The sequence below is a fragment of the Schistocerca gregaria genome, chromosome 4 (genome assembly GCF_023897955.1).
Source record: "Schistocerca gregaria isolate iqSchGreg1 chromosome 4, iqSchGreg1.2, whole genome shotgun sequence".
In the NCBI taxonomy this organism is placed as follows: domain Eukaryota; kingdom Metazoa; phylum Arthropoda; class Insecta; order Orthoptera; family Acrididae; genus Schistocerca; species Schistocerca gregaria.
The window spans coordinates 515,505,378-515,525,953 of NC_064923.1; positions in this window are offsets into that span (position 1 = coordinate 515,505,378).

Sequence of the window (20,576 nt, forward strand, 5' to 3'; positions counted from 1 at the left end):
TTTAAGTAGTCTTAAGTCTAGGGGACGCATGACCTCAGATGTTAAGTAACATAGTGCTCAGAGCCATTTTGAGCCTGGTTACATCGATTTATGAGACCCTGTGTTTTTGAAATTGCAATAAGTCCTTGATCTCCTCGTGGTCATGCGAATTTGTCGGAATGTTTCTATCAGACGACGAATCACTAGACATATGGTCAAAACTTCTGTTACCTCATTTGTTTTCGTTTTTGGTTCTCTCTGTGACCTGATCCTCTTCTGTGACCTCTTCTTTCCATGCATTTCACTTTTGAATAGACTTGAAAAAGTTTTCTTAATTTGTTGGAGGTTTCTTTAGTATTCAGAGTCAGCGTTACTAATTTGCTGTGGAAACATCACCAGCTTTCTGCATCTGTAGTACTTTGGTAGCTCCTCACTCTTTTTTTCTAGGTTCTAGATCATCCTACCTAGTTTCTAGAACTTTTCTACCAAAAAGGCTTGCAAATGAAATGGAGCTGGAATGCGTCCGAGGGGCCGTTTCACGGTTTACAGTTTTGTTCCGATGTTTCGTGACCTGTGGCTTCATATTCTTCCATAGCCTGTGAAATTAACGCTTCATCCTCGCCCATAGATATTGTTTCTAAAGTATCCCCGCTATTCCGCATATTAATCTAGCTAAGTGCTTTCCTGTTGGATCGCAATGTTCGGCACACCAACTACTGTTTCCAAATTACTAGAGAATCCTCCCGCTCATTACTGCCAGATTTCTCGCGCACACAAGCGCTAATTTCGGCATACCCACGCAAAATCTACCTTAAGTACTCCTAATACTTCAAAACAAAACAAATTTCGACGAAATTCGATAAACACTCTACACAGCACAATCAAACACTTCAAAATACCCAACACGTACAAATATTTCAGACTTCAGCAGAATAATACAGATCACCTCTCCTAGCTGAAAGGAAAATATACGTTAATTATAAGCTGGCAACTGAATGATATTTTAGATTCGTAACTTCCATGATTTCTCTATTAGAGTTGCAATAGCAATTGTCTCAGCTGACTGTTAAAGAGAAAAGGCAAAATATTAAGTTAAGACTCGTGAAGTTCGAGCTGCTAAATCATGAGATTATTAGACATCATAATCATGGCCAGGTATCGCCAGTTCTCTACCTGAGGTTGCGACCAAGACAATGATACACCCTTTTGGACGTCAGACCTACCTGTACTTTGTGACCATACCAGTAAACATATAAGTTTTTGGAAGTCGCTAAAAGTTAAGAAAGGATGAAAGGAAGAACTACAGAAATAATCAAACATGGACTTACTGTCTTTACATGGCACATGTTGAACTCGTGATTACAAATAAACATGCTTGAATTAAAAATATGTAAGTCCTAAAGTCAATCGAAAATGCTCGGATACATCCTATAAATCAGTTTGCGAATGCTGCAAATGTTGCAGCTGATGTTATAAGTGGCAGCAAGCAGCTGCGATGGAGGCTGCAAAACTTATCATTTGGTCAGGGTTGGTGGTTGCTCTCCTTCAGAGCCTGGAAGTGAAATATCGCTCTCATGTCGTGGTATAGAGGGTGTTCTATGCAGGGCACTCTCACAGGACGAAGCAAAAGGCTAAGACCAAGACTGACAATGGGAGAGCGACTTGTGCGAAGCTGTAATCACCAATGTGAGTAATTCTTCCCAGTGCTCACCAAGCAGATCTGCCCTACTTCTAGGAGAGAATGACTTGTGCAAGACTTTGATCATCTACTGCATCGATTGTTCTGCGTGCTGACCAATCAGATCCATTCTAATAAGGCAGCATTCTTCCATCCATACTCAGTTTTAATAAGATTAACCGCTATTGGGTTTTCTAGTTATGAAGCTCAGGAACACCCAATCTCTGATCCTCACAATACCACAATTTTGTGTTTCATCCAATAAGGTAATTTATAACTCGACTATAAAATTCTTTTCAATGACAGTTCACAAGTGCCGAGCTTTTCGGGTGTACAGCCAATCCTCAGAGCAGAGGCTGCCGGTGAGTCGTCGACATCCCCGTTGATGGTCCGTACTGCTTTGGTGTGAAAAAATGGTTCAAATTGCTCTGAGCACAATGGAACTTAACTTTTGAGGTCATCAGTCCCCTAGAACTTAAAACTACTTAAACCTAACTAACCTAAGGACATCACACACATCTATGTCCGAGGCAGGATTCGAACCTGCGACCGTAGCGGTCGTCCGGTTCCGGACTGTAGCGCCTAGAACCGCTCCGCCACTCCGACCTTCCTTTGATGTGAAGAACAGTGATTATCAGCGCATTGCTGTTCCCATTGATTGTAGCCGCCAGTTGAGAATGTTGCAGGGACACGCCATGTTTGCTGTATAGTCGTAGTAGGGCATCTATATACAGCGGCGAAAGTGAGACACGCTTCCGTCAAGTATCGCTTGACGTATCCCGACGCCATAAAGTTTGTTGGTGTCACAGGTCTCAGTTTCACGTTTTTGTCTTCCGTTAGATCGCTGCTTGACTCATTTCACAGTAAAACCATCCGCACCAAGAGAGTGTATTAAATTACTTGTACCTTCAGCTAAAACTCAGCGCCATACATCAAACAATCCGTCCGTATACATTGCACGATAGTCACCTTAGTTCACACCAATTGCGCGGGCTACAGAACACTTTACATTCAAAATTAGAACTATTGATATCAGTTCGCGACAAGGAAATGCGTTACCATATTCCTGTTTGATTTCACAATCTATGCTGTCCTCAACAAATCAGTGCACTGCTGCCTTCAAGCAGCCAATGGGTCCACACATCATAGTTTTTAAGCTTAATGTGCCGAGTAGCAGTTCTGATTAATAAGCAACGCGACGTTTAATTAATTCTTTTTCCGCGGTGCTCACCAAAACCACAGAAGCATGTCACCGTCCAAACAGATATTTTATATTGGTCGCGGACACAATGCATACTTGCGCTCACTGTCGCATGCCAACCACATTCCTATTTTCATTCCAGATTCTTTGGTGGTGCCTTCTGTCGGCCTATCGATATGTTTATACAGTGTTCAATCCCCCTTACTTCATACCATACAATCAAAAACTCACTTTACAATGATTTACAATTCTATACAAAATTACATCACACTATTGTGTTCACGGAAAATGAATTCAAACAACCTGTGAATAAACGAGAAAACATGGAGCAGCATCACAACAAAATGAAAATAGCAATTACATTCATTGGAACTGCATGACTAACACAGAAACATAGTTGTATGAAGAAATAAATTTACCAAATAACCACGAAATAACTTTTTCAGTTATCACGAAAATAAATCAGAATAAAAGGAAAACATGCACAAAAAGGAAAAAAATCTATATTATTGTGTAGTGTTATCTTCACAGCCTGTCCAACGGACTTAAGACAAGTGCAACATACCAGCTCAGTGGTTTCTACCAGGCGTCTTCTCCTCCCCTTGCAGGAGGTGGTGCGTCCCTTTTGTAAAGGACTGCGGTCACGTAACAGCCCCAGACTGGGTCTCTCTGCGATTTGACAGTTTTGACAAAAAAATCTTGCGTAACAGTACATACAGAAACAAATATTTGCAACAAGATATTGGGCATTATGTCCTATGATAGCCGTATGGTGGCACTATAGGAGGTGGTCAGTGTTGTTACCAGCCATTCTTACACATCATTCAGGCTTCTTTATTATTTAATTACGAACTGAGGCGAACATACCTGGCTCTAGTCTAATTTTGTCTAAGCTCCTGTACCGTATTCGTGTTGTCGATGGTTGTGGAAAATGTGTAATTTTTTAAAAAATCAAATGGCTATGAGGACTATGGGACTCAACATCTGAGACCATCAGTCCCCTAGAACTTAGAACTACTCAAACTTAACTAACCTAATGACATCACACACATCCATGCCCGAGGCAGGATTCGAACCTGCGACCGGAGCTGTCGCGCGGTTCCAGACTGAAGCACCTAGAACCGCTCGGCCACACCGGCTGGCGTGTAACTTTCTAGGGGTTTAAGGGAAAGTAAAAGCGTAGGCAGTACTGTGGGACCTCGCTGACCAATCGTTGAATCACATATTTTTCTTTGATAACAATACAATGTCTAAACGCGTGCGTCATAGCTGACCAGGAGGCAGTTGTAGTATCTATGTTTAATATGCTCACAAAGAAAGTAAAGTAAAAACTTAACCATCAAAAACGAACAATTGACATCAACAGGAAGACATCCTGCGCCACTGATTATTCACTGTTATCAACACAGGTGACCTATATCTCAGGAAGTGTTCACTCCTAGGCATAGGTTTACAAGACGTTTTCACGTAGTTTTTGCTAGCACACCCTTCCTTCTGTAAGAATATGAAACACATTTTTGTAAACATCGTGTATGATTTAGGATGAATTTTCTTAAACTATAAGTTTTTATGGGGGAAATATGCATTTGGAAAAACGAGAAGAATAACATGAAAGGTTTTTAATTAGTTATAGCAAGGTGGTATTTTCTGGATACAAGAAATCTAATTTAGATGCTTGTTGCGAAACATGCATGAGAAAATACACTCCTGGAAATGGAAAAATGAACACATTGACACCAGTGTGTCAGACCCACCATACTTGCTCCGGACACTGCGAGAGGGCTGTACAAGCAATGATCACACGCACGGCACAGCGGACACACCAGGAACCGCGGTGTTGGCCGTCGAATGGCGCTAGCTGCGCAGCATTTGTGCACCGCCGCCGTCAGTGTCAGCCAGTTTGCCGTGGCATACGGAGCTTGTAACGTTCCCTCTTTCTGTTTATTTAGGTTTGATTTGTTTGATTGTTATTCTTTATTTCTATTATTCGGAATCTTTTTTTTATTAAATTGAGCCTGAAACTTACGTAATAAATACTTCGCGTGAAGTACGATTTGCAGCATAAACAAAAATTAATTTCGGAAATGTAATCCACTGAATATTAAAAGTAAAGCTTTTGAACAACGCGCGTGACTGACTAGATACATTCAGAGGGTACGTACATTCGCGTGCGAGTGGTTGAAGTCTGATGAGAAATTTTCATTGTGAAATAATTTCGTCGTAACACACTCGGAGATTGCGAACGTACATTCAGAGTAGAGGCACGTACGTTCTATCATTCTCCGTGGCCTGGGTAAAAGAATGGCAATTATTTAAATCTAAGAGTATTTCTTTTGCATCGGACTAGTATTTTTATAAGAAAAAGAAGATTGCAGCTTCTGAATGTCTCGGCAAAATGAATCGGAAGTAATTTTAGCGGCCACGAAAGGAAAGTAGAGAGCACAATCACGTACCTCTATTTTTGAGCAGCGCCGTTTTGAAGATCTTCGGTTCCATCTAAAACTCGCCTTCTCTGCTTAACATATATACTCCATAGGCATGGGAATAAGGCTTGTTGTGCGATGAAAATAATATAAAACACATCTTGCGTCTTTTAACTCATTCATTTACCACACACACACACACACTAGTAATTAGACAGTACGATATCCCACCAGCCCATCAGAACAAAAAGTAGTCGTTCATACAAGAAATAAAAAACGAAGGGCGAGATTGTTCCTATGTCTCTCAAAGATAAAAAGTTTACCAGATATTTCTCTGGTGTGTCACTGGAACAATTTTTCAGCACCTCTGCGATTAAATCACAATATTTTCAGTTCCTTTACAAGCTCCATCGCAGTCTTTAACACTGGTAGCATGCCGCGACAGCGTGGACGTGAACCGTGTGTGCAGTTGACGGACTTTGAGCGGGGGCGTATAGTGGGCATGCGGGAGGCAGGGTGGACGTACCGCCGAATTGCTCAACACGTGGGGCTTGAGGTCTCCACAGTACATCGATGTTGTCGCCAGTGGTCGGCGGAAGGTGCACGTGCCCGTCGACCTGGGACCGGACCGCAGCGACGCACGGATGCACGCCAAAACCGTAGGATCCTACGCAGTGCCGTAGGGGACCGCACTTCCCAGCAAATTAGGGACACTGTTGCTCCTGGGGTATCGGCGAGGACCATTCGCAACCGTCTGCATGAAGCTGGGCTACGGTCCCGCACACCGTTAGGCCGTCTTCCGCTCACGCCCCAACATCGTGCAGCCCGCCTCTAGTGGTGTCGCGACAGGCGTGAATGGAGGGACGAATGGAGACGTGTCGTCTTCAGCGATGAGAGTCGCTTCTGCCTTGGTGCCAATGATGGTCGTATGCGTGTTTGGCGCCGTGCAGGTGAGCGCCACAATCAGGACTGCATACGACCGAGGCACACAGGGCCAACACCCGGCATCATGGTGTGGGGAGCGATCTCCAACACTGGCCGTACACCTCTGGTGATCGTCGAGGGGACACTGAATAGTGCACGGTACATCCAAACCGTCATCGAACCCATCGTTCTACCACTCCTAGACCGGCAAGGGAACTTGCTGTTCCAACAGGACAATGCACGTCCGCATGTATCCCGTGCCACCCAACGTGCTCTAGAAGGTGTAAGTCAACTACCTTGGCCAGCAAGATCTCCGGATCTATCCCCCATTGAGCATGTTTGGGACTGGATGAAGCGTCGTCTCATGCGGTCTGCACGTCCAGCACGAACGCTGGTCCAACTGAGGCGCCAGGTGGAAATGGCATGGCAAGCCGTTCCACAGGACTACATCCAGCATCTCTACGATCGTCTCCATGGGAGAATAGCAGCCTGCATTGCTGCGAAAGGTGGATATACACTGTACTAGTGCCGACATTGTGCATGCTCTGTTGCCTGTGTCTATGTGCCTGTGGTTCTGTCAGTGTGATCATGTGATGTATCTGACCCCAGGAATGTGTCAATAAAGTTTCCCCTTCCTGGGACAATGAATTCACGGTGTTCTTATTTCAATTTCCAGGAGTATATGTATATATATATGCTAAGATCAACTGATTTAGACTTTAGAACTTTTTGTCTTATAGTCCATGTTTCACTATCGTACGAGGCTGCAATCCTTCAGTAAAGACTTCCCAGATTTCAAATTCATTTTCATTGTTAATAAATTTTCCTTTTTCAAAAACGCCTTTTAGTGATATGGAGAGCCTATATTTTATATGGTATCTACCTCAGAAATGGCATGTTATTTTGCTGCACTAACAGCGAAGCGCACAAACTGCTTTTATTGTACACCTAATTTCTTAATATAACTCTGTCAGTATAACCTGAATTAATCAGACTATACTTAATTACCCTTCTTATACTTATGTTTATTTTCATGTACCAACTACAAGTAATACGATGATGATTGATACTGTTATAAACAAGTCAAAGAAAGTGTTATCTCAAGACGAGATTTCCGTCCTTGCAAAAGGAGGAAATTATGCTATAACACCTGTGAAAGTACCACTTGAAGATATTCTCGCGAATATAGAAGCAGGTATACGGAATATCCCTAAGGCAACCGCGAATGCAATTCGAATTGAAACCACTAGAGTTTTGAGCCACAGCATTCCTCTAGAAAGTAATTTAACAAAAGGTGAGAGGAAGGCTCTTAAGGATTTGAATACAGATGAAGAAATAGTGGTTCTTCCTGCAGATAAAGGGAACGCTACTGTTGTTATGAATACAGAAGATTACCGAAGAAAAATTTTTAACCTTTTAACGTCAGGACAGTATAAAAAACTTGCGAGAGATCCTACAGCCGGTGTACTCAGGAAAACTAATAATTTGATTAAGTCATCTACCTCTATCCAAAAAGAAGATAAAAGAACTTAGTTGAAAAGTGAAGCTATGTGTCCCCGATTGTATGGTGTACCTAAAATTCACAAAATAGATTTTCCTTTAAGACCCATAGTCAGTGCCACCAATTCTCCCACTTATTAAATAGCAAGATATTTAACAACTTGTTTACAACCATTTATTGGAAAAACGGACTCATATATAAAAGACTCGCGTCATTTTATTGAAAAACTAGAGGGACTAACTCTGGCCCCTGAAGATATTCTTGTAAGTTTTGACGACATTGTGTCTTTATCCACAATGATTCCTGTTAACGAAGTTATGATTTTCATAGCGGATATTTTTCCAGAAGACTCGACTGTTCTTTTTAGACATTGTCTGACATCAAGTCAGTTCCAGTGGGATAATGAATTTTATGAACAACTTGATGGAGTAGCAATGGGTAATCCATTAGGCCATGCGATTGCCAATCTTTACCTGGAGAGATTTGAACAGTCAGCTCTAGAAAAAGCTAATAACAAACCATCTCGTTGGTATCGATATGTAGATGACACATTGGTGGTTTGGCCCCATGGCAGAAAGGCCTTGGACGATTTCTTTGATTATTTAAATAAAATTCACCCAAAAATACAGTTTACCATGGAAATAGAGAAGGATAACAGAATATCTTTCTTGGATGTCTTAGTTATGAGACGGTCTGATAGAAGCTTGGAATATAAAGTTTTTCGAAAGGCAACACATACTGACAGATATTTACATAACAATTCTAATCATCATCCACAACAAAAAAGAGGTGTCATAAAAAGTCTTGTCGATCGAGCGCAACGCATATGTACTCCTGAACATTTGGATGCTGAAGTGAAACAGCTGAAGCAGTCTTTCGAAAAAAACGGCTACTCAAAAAAAGAGATAAATAGAATTTTGCGTCCAAGGAACAGAAGACCAAAAGATAAGAATGAACCACAACGACAGAAAAATACACTACTTCTCCCTTTTATTAAAAAAAGTAACAGATCGGATCGGTAAGATTTTACGAAAACATGACATAACACCGGTCTTTAAACCAACAAAGAAAATAAGTCAAGTACTACGTTCTGTGAAGGATAGACGCCCTCCTCTGTCGACGTGTGGTGTGTATAAAATTCCATGTACCTGTGGGAAAGTTTATATTGGTACTACCAAAAGAAGTGTAAATACGCGACTGAAAGAGCATAAAAGTCTTTGTCGACTTGGAAAAATAGAAAAATCAGCTGTAGCGGAACATACTCTTCAACCAGGAAACCACCAAGTAAAGTTTTCGGATACCGAAGTTTTATGTACAACGTTAAATTACTATCCACGCCTATACAGAGAAGCTATTGAAATTTATAAACATCACGATAATTTTAATAGGAAAAAGGAGGCTATGAAACTCAGCGATATATGGACAGTGGCTCTACAAAATTGCTAACAATTTTTATCTTGACAAGGTGGTAATCGATAGTCAACCTTATCTTTGCTATGGATTATCACTGCTCATCACGTGTCACCTGAACCACGCCCCCTTTTCTCACAATATATAAGTCGCTCTCAGACACCCGACCAGTCAGTCGGCAAGACTCAGCGGAGCAGCGCCTCTGAGGAAGTCCAGCGCAGTCCTGGACGAAACGTAAGGAGCAGAAAAAGTTCTTGGACCACGACCTCACATCCCGGAAAGTATATCAACAAGCCATGTCACCCGGTCGTGAAAGCCTTCATTCTACTAACACTCGAAAGGATCTCAATAGTTCTGAGGGAATGTCGTTTACTTTAGGGGACTTCTATCTATAGAGTATTAACTTTGTTCCCAGAAATCTTCTCACAACAAAACGTTCTTGTTGAATAGGAACATTGATGTAGTAAACTGCATGGTAGCAACAAAGGAGTAATGAAGAATGGAAGTTCAAGTCCGACAAAGACCGAGAAGAAATATAATAAAGAGAAGCAGGGTATACGTGTATCACCACGTAAAGAAAAAGCTACAGATAGGTCTATGGTCAATTCGGGAAATTATTCTGAAACACAGAAAACATTACCATTGCAATTAGGCACTAAATCTCTTGAAAGAATTTTAGGAAGTAGCAGAAATATTTGGTGTGCTCTGCAAGTTTCACACTATATGCAGTTTGTGACTGTGGACAAGGCAAAAAAAAGTAAATAAAATTTAAAAAATGTAAATAATCGAGTGTTTTAGGTCATTTCTCGTTGAGACCTTGGATGTTTAGCTAAATTTTCTTTTAGCGATATGCGAGATGATGATCTAGTTGCAATAGCAATCGATTGACACCTACGAAGATACCACACGGATCGAATTTTTGAATTTTTTTTATATTTATGGCACGTGAAGTTCCGAACAATAATATTAATAATCTAAGCACGTCGATGTAACTTAAAGTTCTGGAGAAAATAGATCCTGAAGTTTTGCAAGTAACGTGGTTACTTTCACGATAAGATGCGTTGGAGAATGGTAATTGTGTAATCAGTGTGTCGCTTGTTTGGATCTCTATGTGGTCTTCTTTCCCGTTCTATTTTTTTCGTTCACTCGAATATCTGCATCATTTAAATATAAAATACTTCAAATGGATGTTGATTAATACATATTTAATAACCATTTTATGAAAAATCTACGTTCGCTAATAAAATGTTAACGCTTCTTATAAATTTAAACGACCTTTATTAACAGTCTTTTATAAAGCGCCGATAATCAGGAATTTATATTTGGTGTGGAATGAGATACATAATTAGAAACAAGAAGACATGAATTGTTAATAAAATGGTCATATTCGTGTTGATTAGCATATATTTGTCGAATTTTATCTTTAAACAAGGTAGGTATTCGAACTGAAAGAAAAAAAACCTAAACCAAAGATCAGAGTGAGATTCGAACGATCGACGCATTTACCGCCTAATTACCATTTTCTAGCCCTAGCGTAACAGCAACGTAGCCCGTCATTGTAATAGCTATAAATTCAGTAAATAAAATTTCCTCTGAGATCTTCAAAATACTAGAAAATTTTTAGAGCTGCAGTGGGCTGCTTTGTGTTTTGAAATCTGAAAGCCACGTATCATGTTTTTATAAACATATAAAAATTCGATTGCTGGGTAGTTTTATAGTGAGGCAGAATTAAGTGTCGAGGACGCTACGAGCACTGGGTGAAACTTATCTCCATCTTCGACTCGCAGTGAAAGATGGTGCTACTGTTGCTTGTTTACAGATATTACAAAAAATGGTTCAAATGGCTCTGAGCACTATGGGACTCAACTGCTATGGTTATCAGTCCCCTAGAACTTAGAACTACTTACACCTAACTAACCTAAGGACATCACACACATCCATGCCCGAGGCAGGATTCGAACCTGCGAGCGTAGCAGTCGCACGGTACCGGACACAGATATTACAAAATGTTACAGTTATTTAGAGCGGTATGATGAAACGAAGTGACTCTTCACACACATGGCAACAAACAGACAGTTGCTACATCTTTCAATAATTTTTATTCTCCTCCAGTGGGAGAGTTATTACTGAACCTGTCCCATAAAGGAAGATTTAGATACAATAAATCCATACACCGACGAGCCAAAACATTATGACCACATTTTTAATAGCGTGTCCTTCTACATTTAAAATACAGTATAACAGATATTCTGCTTGGCATAGATTGCATAAGTCCTTGACAGGATTCCAGACGTATGTGACACATCATGTCTGCGCACAGGTCAAGCAATTCCCGAAAATTACGGGATAGTGGTTTACGGGCGCGGCTGGTATCCGATATGTGTTCCAGATGGGTACAGATTAAGCACATTTTCTGGCCAAGACATTAGTGTGAGCTCACTACAATGCTACTCAAACCACTGTAGCACGATTCTGACCTTGCAACACGGACAGTTATGTTTCTGGAAGATGCCATCTCCTTACGTTGAAACTTGTAGCATGAAGCGAAGCAGGTGGTCTGCAATAATGTTCACGTAGTCTGCTGCTGTCATGGTGCCTTCGATTACCGCCACAGGTCCCATAGAAGCCAAACCCAGTGTGCCCCATAGCATAATTCTACTCTCGCCGGATTGCATCTATGTCGCGGTGCACGTTTCGTGCAGCCATTGCCTGGATAACTGCGTGTTAAGTACTCACCCGTCGACTTGGTGTAACACGAAATGCGATCCATTCGACTTGCGACACGTTTCTATTGATCCACGGTAAAAAGTGATGCTGTGTCCACTGAAATTACAACTGACGATGTCGTTGGTTCAATTTAGGCACACTTAGGGTCGTGTGATAAGGAGCTCCATGTTCAACAATGGCCTTTGGAGGGTGTGTTCCGAAACACCTGTGACTGCACCAGCATTGTACCATGTCGTCAGATCTGCCATAGATCGAGGCCTGTCCTGAATTGCACAGTAGGGAGTTCTCCGACCTCTGCGTTTTGTGCTGAGACCTGCTCGTCGGGTACATACGACATATTCCTTACTTCAACATCTTTCAGCTACTTTTCGTAGGTGTCCACAACAGTCGTATGCCCACAGGCGTCCAGTATCAGTATTTCAGAGATTCTTGTTTCCAGCCCCAGCGCCGCAACAATGTGTTCTTTGTCAGGACCGGTTATATCAGTGGATTTCCTCGTTTTCGGCCCTTATCTTCGCTATAATGATTGCCTCTCTTCCGTTTACATTCTTTCCTTAGTGCGTCACTGCCCATCAACTTCACCAGGAGACACTTGAATTTCGCGATGTTCTGGCTCATCAGTGTATTTTCCAATATTAACCATCATTAATGGTTCTGCGGCTGCCGAAACACGACTGCCACACACTTATGTTTATGCTGTATTGACTCACTCAGACATGAGTTCCTTTTGAGTGTCACAAAGGAAGGAAGCAAGATTCGGTTTAGCGTCCTCTCGACATCGAAAAAATAAAAATAAAAAAAATGTTTAAATGTGTGTGAAATGTTATGAGACTTAGCTGCTTAGGTCATCAGTCCCTAAGCTTACACACTATTTAACCTAAATTATCCTAAAGACAGACACACACACACCCATGCCCGAGGGAGGACTCGAACCTCCGCCGGGACCAGCCGCACAGTCCATGACTGCAGCGCCCAAGACTGCTCGACTAATTCCGCGCGGCCGAGGTAATTAGAGACGGAGCACAAACTCGGACTGTTTCAAAGATGGGGAAGGAAATCGGAGGTGCAGTTTGAAAGGAACCATCCCAGCCTTTGCCTGGAGCGATTTAGGAAGATCGCAGAAACCCAAATCTGAATGTCCGGACGCCGGTTTGAACCGTCGTTCTCCCAAATGCTAGTCCATTGTACTATTCACTGCACCGCCTCACTCGGTTTGAGCGTTACTTTTTTTCAGATACCCTTCCCACTAACTTAATGTTAGCCATAACAGTTTCCTTTTGTGTGGCATCTCCATACCACAAACAGTGTAGCACTTACACCAAGCGACTTCAGTTATTGCTGTCTGTATTTTCAATCTTTATTTTTTCATAGAAATTTTTACCTCTGCTGCTCCATGGAAGTCAGTTCTTAAGGTCTTGACATGTTCTATTATCCTCTTCTTCTTCCCAGTCTGTTTTCCGGCTAACGCTCTCCTCGCCGAATCTACCGAGAACCGCCTCATTTCGTACCTTATCCGTTTACTTAATTTTTACCACCCATCTACAACAGCTTACGTAAACCACTTCAGTTCTGTTTCCGTACTTCCTTCAGCCCATGATTCATATCTACACAAAAGCTGAGGTTCAAACATAGATTTTCAGGATTGCCTTTTTCAGACTAAGCCCTATGATTCATACTGGACGAGCGTACTAGGCAAGCGATGCCTTCTTTGCTGGATTTGTCTGCTTCTTATATGCTCCTGAAATCTTCCATTATGCGTTATTCTTTGCAAGTAGCAAGGTTTCAGTACTCCTTCAAGAATGCTCACAATGTTTTTACTTAGTTTGGCACTCGTTCTTATTTATCTTCTTGTTTCTTGTACATATTTTATATTACCCGTCATTCCCGGTAGCTTATAATTATTTTTCTGAAAATTTAAAACCTCTTTCCCCAGTTTACTTTGTCAAACGCTTTTATAAGTCGGTATATTTTATGAAGGAGTCTTGATATTTCTTAGGTCTTGCGTCCATTATCAAGCGTGACCTCATAACTGCCTCACTGATGTCACCTTCTTTCCTAACGCCAAACCGATAGTCATCTAACAAATAATCAATATCTTCCATTCTTCTGTTATTCTTGCCAGCAACTTGAGTGTGTGAGCTATTAAGCTGGTTATGCGATAGTTCTCGCAAAAGTTCCTTTACTGTCTTTAGGATTGTGCGGATGGTGTTCTTCCGAATGTCCTATGGCATGTCTCCTATCTCATAGGTCCTGCACGCTAACTTGAACAAGGAGTTGGTTGCCACTTGCTCCAAAATATTGGAAATTCCGAAGGAATGTTATCGATCCTTTCTGCCATCATTATCGCAAAAGATGTTTCGAACTCTGATTCTTATGCTCGATCCCCTATGTCTCCCAAATCGATTTCCAGGCTTTTGTTTTTGTCTAAGAAGTAACGAATTGGATAATTATTTTCATGTCTGCGTTGAAAAAATACAGGTACAAAATTAGAGCTTCAAAAACCTTTTGAAAACTTACTTTAAAACACGGCAAAAGGGATATGACATTTCTGATTTCAATTTTTAAGCTACGTTCATCCATATTGTCCGGTGAGCAATTGACACTATGTGTTCCAGTCTTCCTGGTTTTGATGTCTTTCGGAAGCTTGACTGCTTTGTTGAAAATGTATTAACGTAATACGACACTTTATTATTGACAAATATTTCATTTGATTACATTGCTGCGTTGACGATCACATTATGTGTGCGCGATACAAACGAATAAGAGTGCATTTACTGATGTTAATTGACAGCATATTCTTTAGTGCAGAATTGTCGGTATTACAGTTTTCTCTGAGTACTCCTTGTAAAGAATGTAAAAATGAGGGACCACGAAGGAACAGGCAGTTAGTGACCAAAGGAGTCTCTTTTCCACAAAAAATTACTATGCAAGGGCTAGTTGATATCTCAGATATTTTGCAAAGCAGATTAAAGAAAGCCTGAAAGGAAAACCAGGCAAAAACTGTAAGTGAGTTAACGGAAAATCATAATATATTGCGAAGGATTTGAAGGAAATCTAGGAATAATCCGCAGAAAAGTTAAAAGGTCTCAAAGAAAGCAGGGAAAGGAGAGAATTACAGGATGACAATGAACAGGATAGAGCTGCAGTTACCTAAAAACTGGCGGGTTTCCAGGCAAAACAAACAGAGGAGATCTCTGACCTAAGACGGAACGAGACCGTATGGGGACAGTTACAGTTCGAAGAAACGATGGCCGCTCTGGAAACCGAATCAGAACAAGAAGAAGAGGAACAGGATAGAAAGATAAACATAATGGACCAGTAAAAGTAAAGAAAAATGCTTATGTAAGTAGAAGAATTGGAAGGGAAGATAAATTTTAAATGGTAACGTATAATATTTTCAATAGAATATTGTCGGCAATAGTAAGATAACAAAATGTAAGACATGGTAAGCGTACGGAAATATAGCAAAAACGCTATCCGAAAATGGATTATCCATAGCTGTAAATTCGACAGCTTGAATAAGAAAGGGAAGCGTCATCAAATTACTGTCACACCTTAATATTGAGGCATAATGCCAGAAGAGTGAGATGGCAAGATGAAAAAAGCTTACCTCAAAAAATGAGAAGGATAATGAAACTTACAATTATGGAATACGGTGAGAAAATGAATGGTTTGCAATTGAGACCATTTTCCCTTCCAGAACTACAGCTGCAAACGGGTGGGTGTTTATGCTTACAGCAATCTTAAGTCACCTGGTAAACGTCCAAGCTTAGCAACTTCAGTAGCATTCTTACTTTTAGCACTGAAACGAGAAATAATAGTACCCACGTTTCAGTCTTACTACAGCTGCGCTCTGACCTATGTAGAGACTATGTTGAGAATAACTTTTTGTTGGGAAAGTGTTATTTATTTATTCATTTACATTTAAAACTCATTCGTCCTTTTTCGTAGATATTTCAGTAGCTGCGTGGGCAGCACATCTACTCGGAGAAGCAGTGCTGTGGTGCCCACAAGCTTTCCTTGGATTAAAGAAACAAGAAAAATACAAGAAATTGGCACTTCCTCCGTTTCTGGACCTAAACACATGAAAGATTTGTAGCTTTCAGCATACGCTACCGTAAGTGCCATAGATTTGTTGAGGAATAATTGTGGAAGTAATAGACTAATCCAGTAAGAGACAGGGAAATCGATTACCGTAATTATTTTAGAAACACAAATTGCCTGCGCTTTCATCCTCAAACTTTCCAAATCTTCCTCGCAATGCCGTTACTTTGAATTCTACATCGTCACAGCAGAGCTGTGAGACTGGTTGATTATCTGGCGCACAGGAATTCGCAGCTTTGGCCCTGGCTTCTGATGGGAAGTTTCGCCTCCTTCACGGTTCCGGAGCGGAATTCCTGTCCGGAGCTGTAAAACGTCCCTCCTCTCTGTGAAGGAAGACGTACTAAATTTGTCTTTTATCCCGCACATTTCCGCCTGCCAGACAGACGGACAGAGTACGTAATTTAAATAAAAAACATCTGTTTTGCATAAATTCCTGCCGCGGACGGAACTTCATTAAAAGTTGCGGTGTTGTTGCGAGTGCGGCGTCGGCCCGTCAGCGGGCGCACGTCAGCGAGTTCCCGCGCAACTACTGTCACCCCCACACGCTAACGCTGTTACGAGTACGTTGCGCCACCGCGAGGCGCCAGTCTCCGGACGGATTTGGCAACCGAATTAGCCAGGCAAGTTGAGGCCTTTCCGTATTTGTTGGATTATCTCGCTAACTCAATACGTCGGCGAGTTGGCAGTGAAGTTGGCTGCACGGGCGGGCGCGCCACCTTCTGGGACGTGTGCAGCCGAATGTTTTGATCCTCTGGGTCTTGCCGTTCTCCACTTGCGACAACTTGAGTCAGAAGCTCATTACGAGGTATTCCATTAAACTGTAAATCCACTTAAGTCGTCAATTTGTGGACAAGCCTGTACTCGCACTTGATCATCAGGTGCAGTGAGAACCGAAAAGTCGTTGTGCGTGAAATTACCGCATTTTTACTGTGGTGTGCGTACTGTAAGACCTTCGGTACACACACCATCAGATTATTTGACTTGTCGCTCTAACGAAGTAGGCGAGTGTCAGCAGTATGTCTTGTGATCTTATCGTGGCGTGTTTATCTTCTACCGTTACGTCAGACGATAGAAATGCCACTTGGACGCTTAGAGTAGCAGATTGACATGACCAACTTTAAACAGAACTTGATTTATTTTCACACACATTTATTAAAATAGTAAAAAGCATAGACATTACGTAACTTTATTCTGGATGCTGTCTACAATTGACAATCTGACGTACCTTTGGTCTTGATACGTTAATCTTAGTCTCACATATCTCTGATACTTGACAAAGTGACTATTCATTTATCTTCGTGGCTATGTACAGGAATATGGTAATCTTATTAGGCGCCGACTGAAACTTGGCTATAGGCTGGTACAGACTAATGTAGACTGGTACAGACAGGTGCAGATAAATGCAGACTAATGCAGACTAATGCAGACTGACTCATTGGAGGTCTGTACACTCGTTATAATACCTTGCGCATTGAGGTATCACTGCGCGAGTTTGATCCGCGAGGAGAAAAGGTTCTGCGTTAGCAGCAATCTCATTGGCTGCGTTACATATTAATACGCTGATCGGCGGAAGCAGAATTTGGTCCGTATCTAAGGCAGCGCCATCTCATAGTGCGGAGACGGAAGAGCGCTGCGCCTGCGCTGTTGTGTTTAGTGGGGCGCGCCCTAGTGGGAAAGTTGTTCATTAATTAGATATGCCGAGCAGTTTTTCAAGAGGACGGAATAATGGTGCAATGGAAAGAGGTCCCAATGTTAAGATCCGCAGAACAAATATGCTTTCTGACCGTAGTGAAGATAACAAAGAATCCGACGATCCTGTGGAATGATGGACAGTGTAGTTACCACATACCATGTCAGGCCACACCTGTTTGAAAGTATATTTATTTTTCCAAATTTTACTTTTAGTGGAACTCGGGTTATAGCAGAAGTTAATTCAATTACAAGGAAGGTCAGCGTAGGTCGTAATATTGATGTTTTATTGATATCAGAATCGACTTTCGATCACACAGTGATCATCTTCGGTGCTGTACACATTAAACTCAGACACTGGTGTGCACCGAAGATGATCACTATGTGATCGAAAATCGATTCTGCTATCAATAAAACATCAATATTACGACCAACGCTGACCTTCCTTTCAGTTTAACATATATGGTCGTTGTACACACAACCCTCCGTGTAGTTGCCAATCAAAGAAGTAAATTTGTTGCCTTAAGCAGTGCTGCAGGAAGACGGCAGGATGTGGGAATCTGGTTTCCACGGAGGCAGAGGCAACGATTGGACCATGTGGCGTAGTTATGAATCACGAGCGTGGGGAGAGGAACACAAGCATTGAGAACCGATCTAGATCGGCAGTCAATACGAAGAGGAACCGCTATTGTTCTGGTGCGAAACGACTATTTTACTTCGTTAAATATTAATGATTAAAAGTCCACATTTGCCGTAGTTGGTACTAGGAGCCTGCAGCTCATCAGAGATTCGCTGAAATAATAGCGATGTGCATTATATTCAGTAAAGAAATGAATATCGTTAACTTACCGGAGATGTTCAAAGGGCTGCGAAGTTTTACAATATGACTAACAGATTTCGGCTGCCCATCAGTCTAACCAGTCAGTGACTGGTCGTACTCGGAAGTTGTTCTCATGTGCTAATCAGCTTGAGCATGCTCTCGGATTTATTAACTATTTGAGAGAAATCGTTTCTTAATACTAAACTCTAAAGATTTTACGGTGTTTGAAAATAAACGAATGTTAATGACATCTCCGAACTTATTTCATATACATTAGCTACCTACACAGTCATTTCACTGGTGGCCTGTTTCTATCATCTGAAGAAATCAATAAGCTACAAGAGCTGCTTCGAGGGACATCTACGAGATTTTCACGGAGAACATATAGGGGTGAATGCTGTGCTCTGGTTCATTAAGATAAGCTACGGACGGTTTACCCTGACCAGCGCAGTCTCGGGTGGGAAGGTATGACCAATGCAGAGTACGTCACCTGTACCAGTTTTTACGGAATCGCGACTGAACTGAGAAACTTTTATGGGGGTTTAGTACCGCGAAAGGTTTTTACAATAGACTAATCCAGGATAAGACTAGCCATTTGCTTCACGTCGTACTTTGGAAAGACAGTGTAGTGGAAGAAGTGAAAGAATGCTATGTAGGAAGCAAGGTTAGGAATGATAGCTGACGCCAGCAAGACGTCAGACGTAGTCGACACAGGTGAAGAGAGCTATCAGATATTGATTTGAAACTAAGCAAAACGTTTCTGAAAGTGCATGAATTGAGCGCAGTATAGTGCGGCTGTGAAACATGATGAACAATGTAGTGAAGAAGTAACTAGGAGTATCTGAAACGTGGTGGTATCAAAGAATGATGAAAGTTTAGCCCACAGATTCGAAGAAATTCATTAGAAAATGTCGTCCATATTATAGACGCAACTTTACAGCTCGTACAAAATAGATACGTGTTTCAAAGTTTTACTGATCTTCAAAGTAGTCATCACCATTGTGTATAACCCATTGCCAGCGATGTGGAAGTCGTAAGATACTCTTTGCAGTCCCAGTTCGAGCATCGCGATCTATTGCCCGACGAATTTGTAGCAGTTCTGAAGCGAATGCCGTGAAGTGCTTGCTTCAGTTTAGAAATCGAGTTGAGCTCACGAGGGCTTACGTCAGGGGAGTGCAGTAGGTGCTACAGCACTTAGCAGTTCCATCAGTCAAACAAATCAGTAACAGCTTGCATTGTACGCGTCTGAGCATTGTCCTACAAATTGAGGGTCAGGTCCCGCAGAAAGTGTCATCACTTCTGTGTCTACGCTGTTCATTTTTGGAACACAACCTACGACCAGCTTAGAGACAGAAGTTATGAACCTTCAAAGTAGTCACCAGCGTTCTGTGGAACCCGTTGCCAGTGATGTGGAAGGCGTAGTATACCGTTAGCAGACCCTGTTCTGTTGATGGTGCCAATGGAGCGGTCTACTGCCTGTCGAATCTCTGGAACAGTTCTGATGCGAATGCTACGAACTGGTTCCTTCATCTTCGGAATCAAATCAGTCACAAGGTCTTAAGTCCGGGGAGTATGGTGGATGGTACAGTACTACCCAGTCCCATCGACCGAACAGAGCAGTCACAGCTTGTACTGTAAGTGCCCGCGCATTGTCGTGCAAAATGATAAGTGTGTTGCGCAGAAAGTGACGCCGCTTCTTTCGCAAAGCTTGTCGCAGGTGTTGCTCCAAAAACGAAGAGTAATACTGTGCATTGATGGTCTGTCGTGGAGGGACGTGATGCTTTAGGATAACACCATCACAGTCGGACACGAGAATCACCATAACTTTAGACCGTTCCAATCGCACCATCAACAGAACAGGCTCTGCTAACGATATGCTAAACCTTCTACTTTGCTGGCAACGTGTTCTACACAACCCTGGTGACTACACCGATTGATAGTATCGGGAACAAACATGTAACTCTTTTGTATCGGTTGTGAATAAACAGTTGCCAGTATTTAAGTTCCAACCCTCGTAGATCCCTTGCCTCAGCAGCAGCAGTGACCGAACATCCGACGGGGGAACTAGGAGAATAATTCGCGTAAATTTCCGGGTCATGTTATACATTTGGTTGAAACTT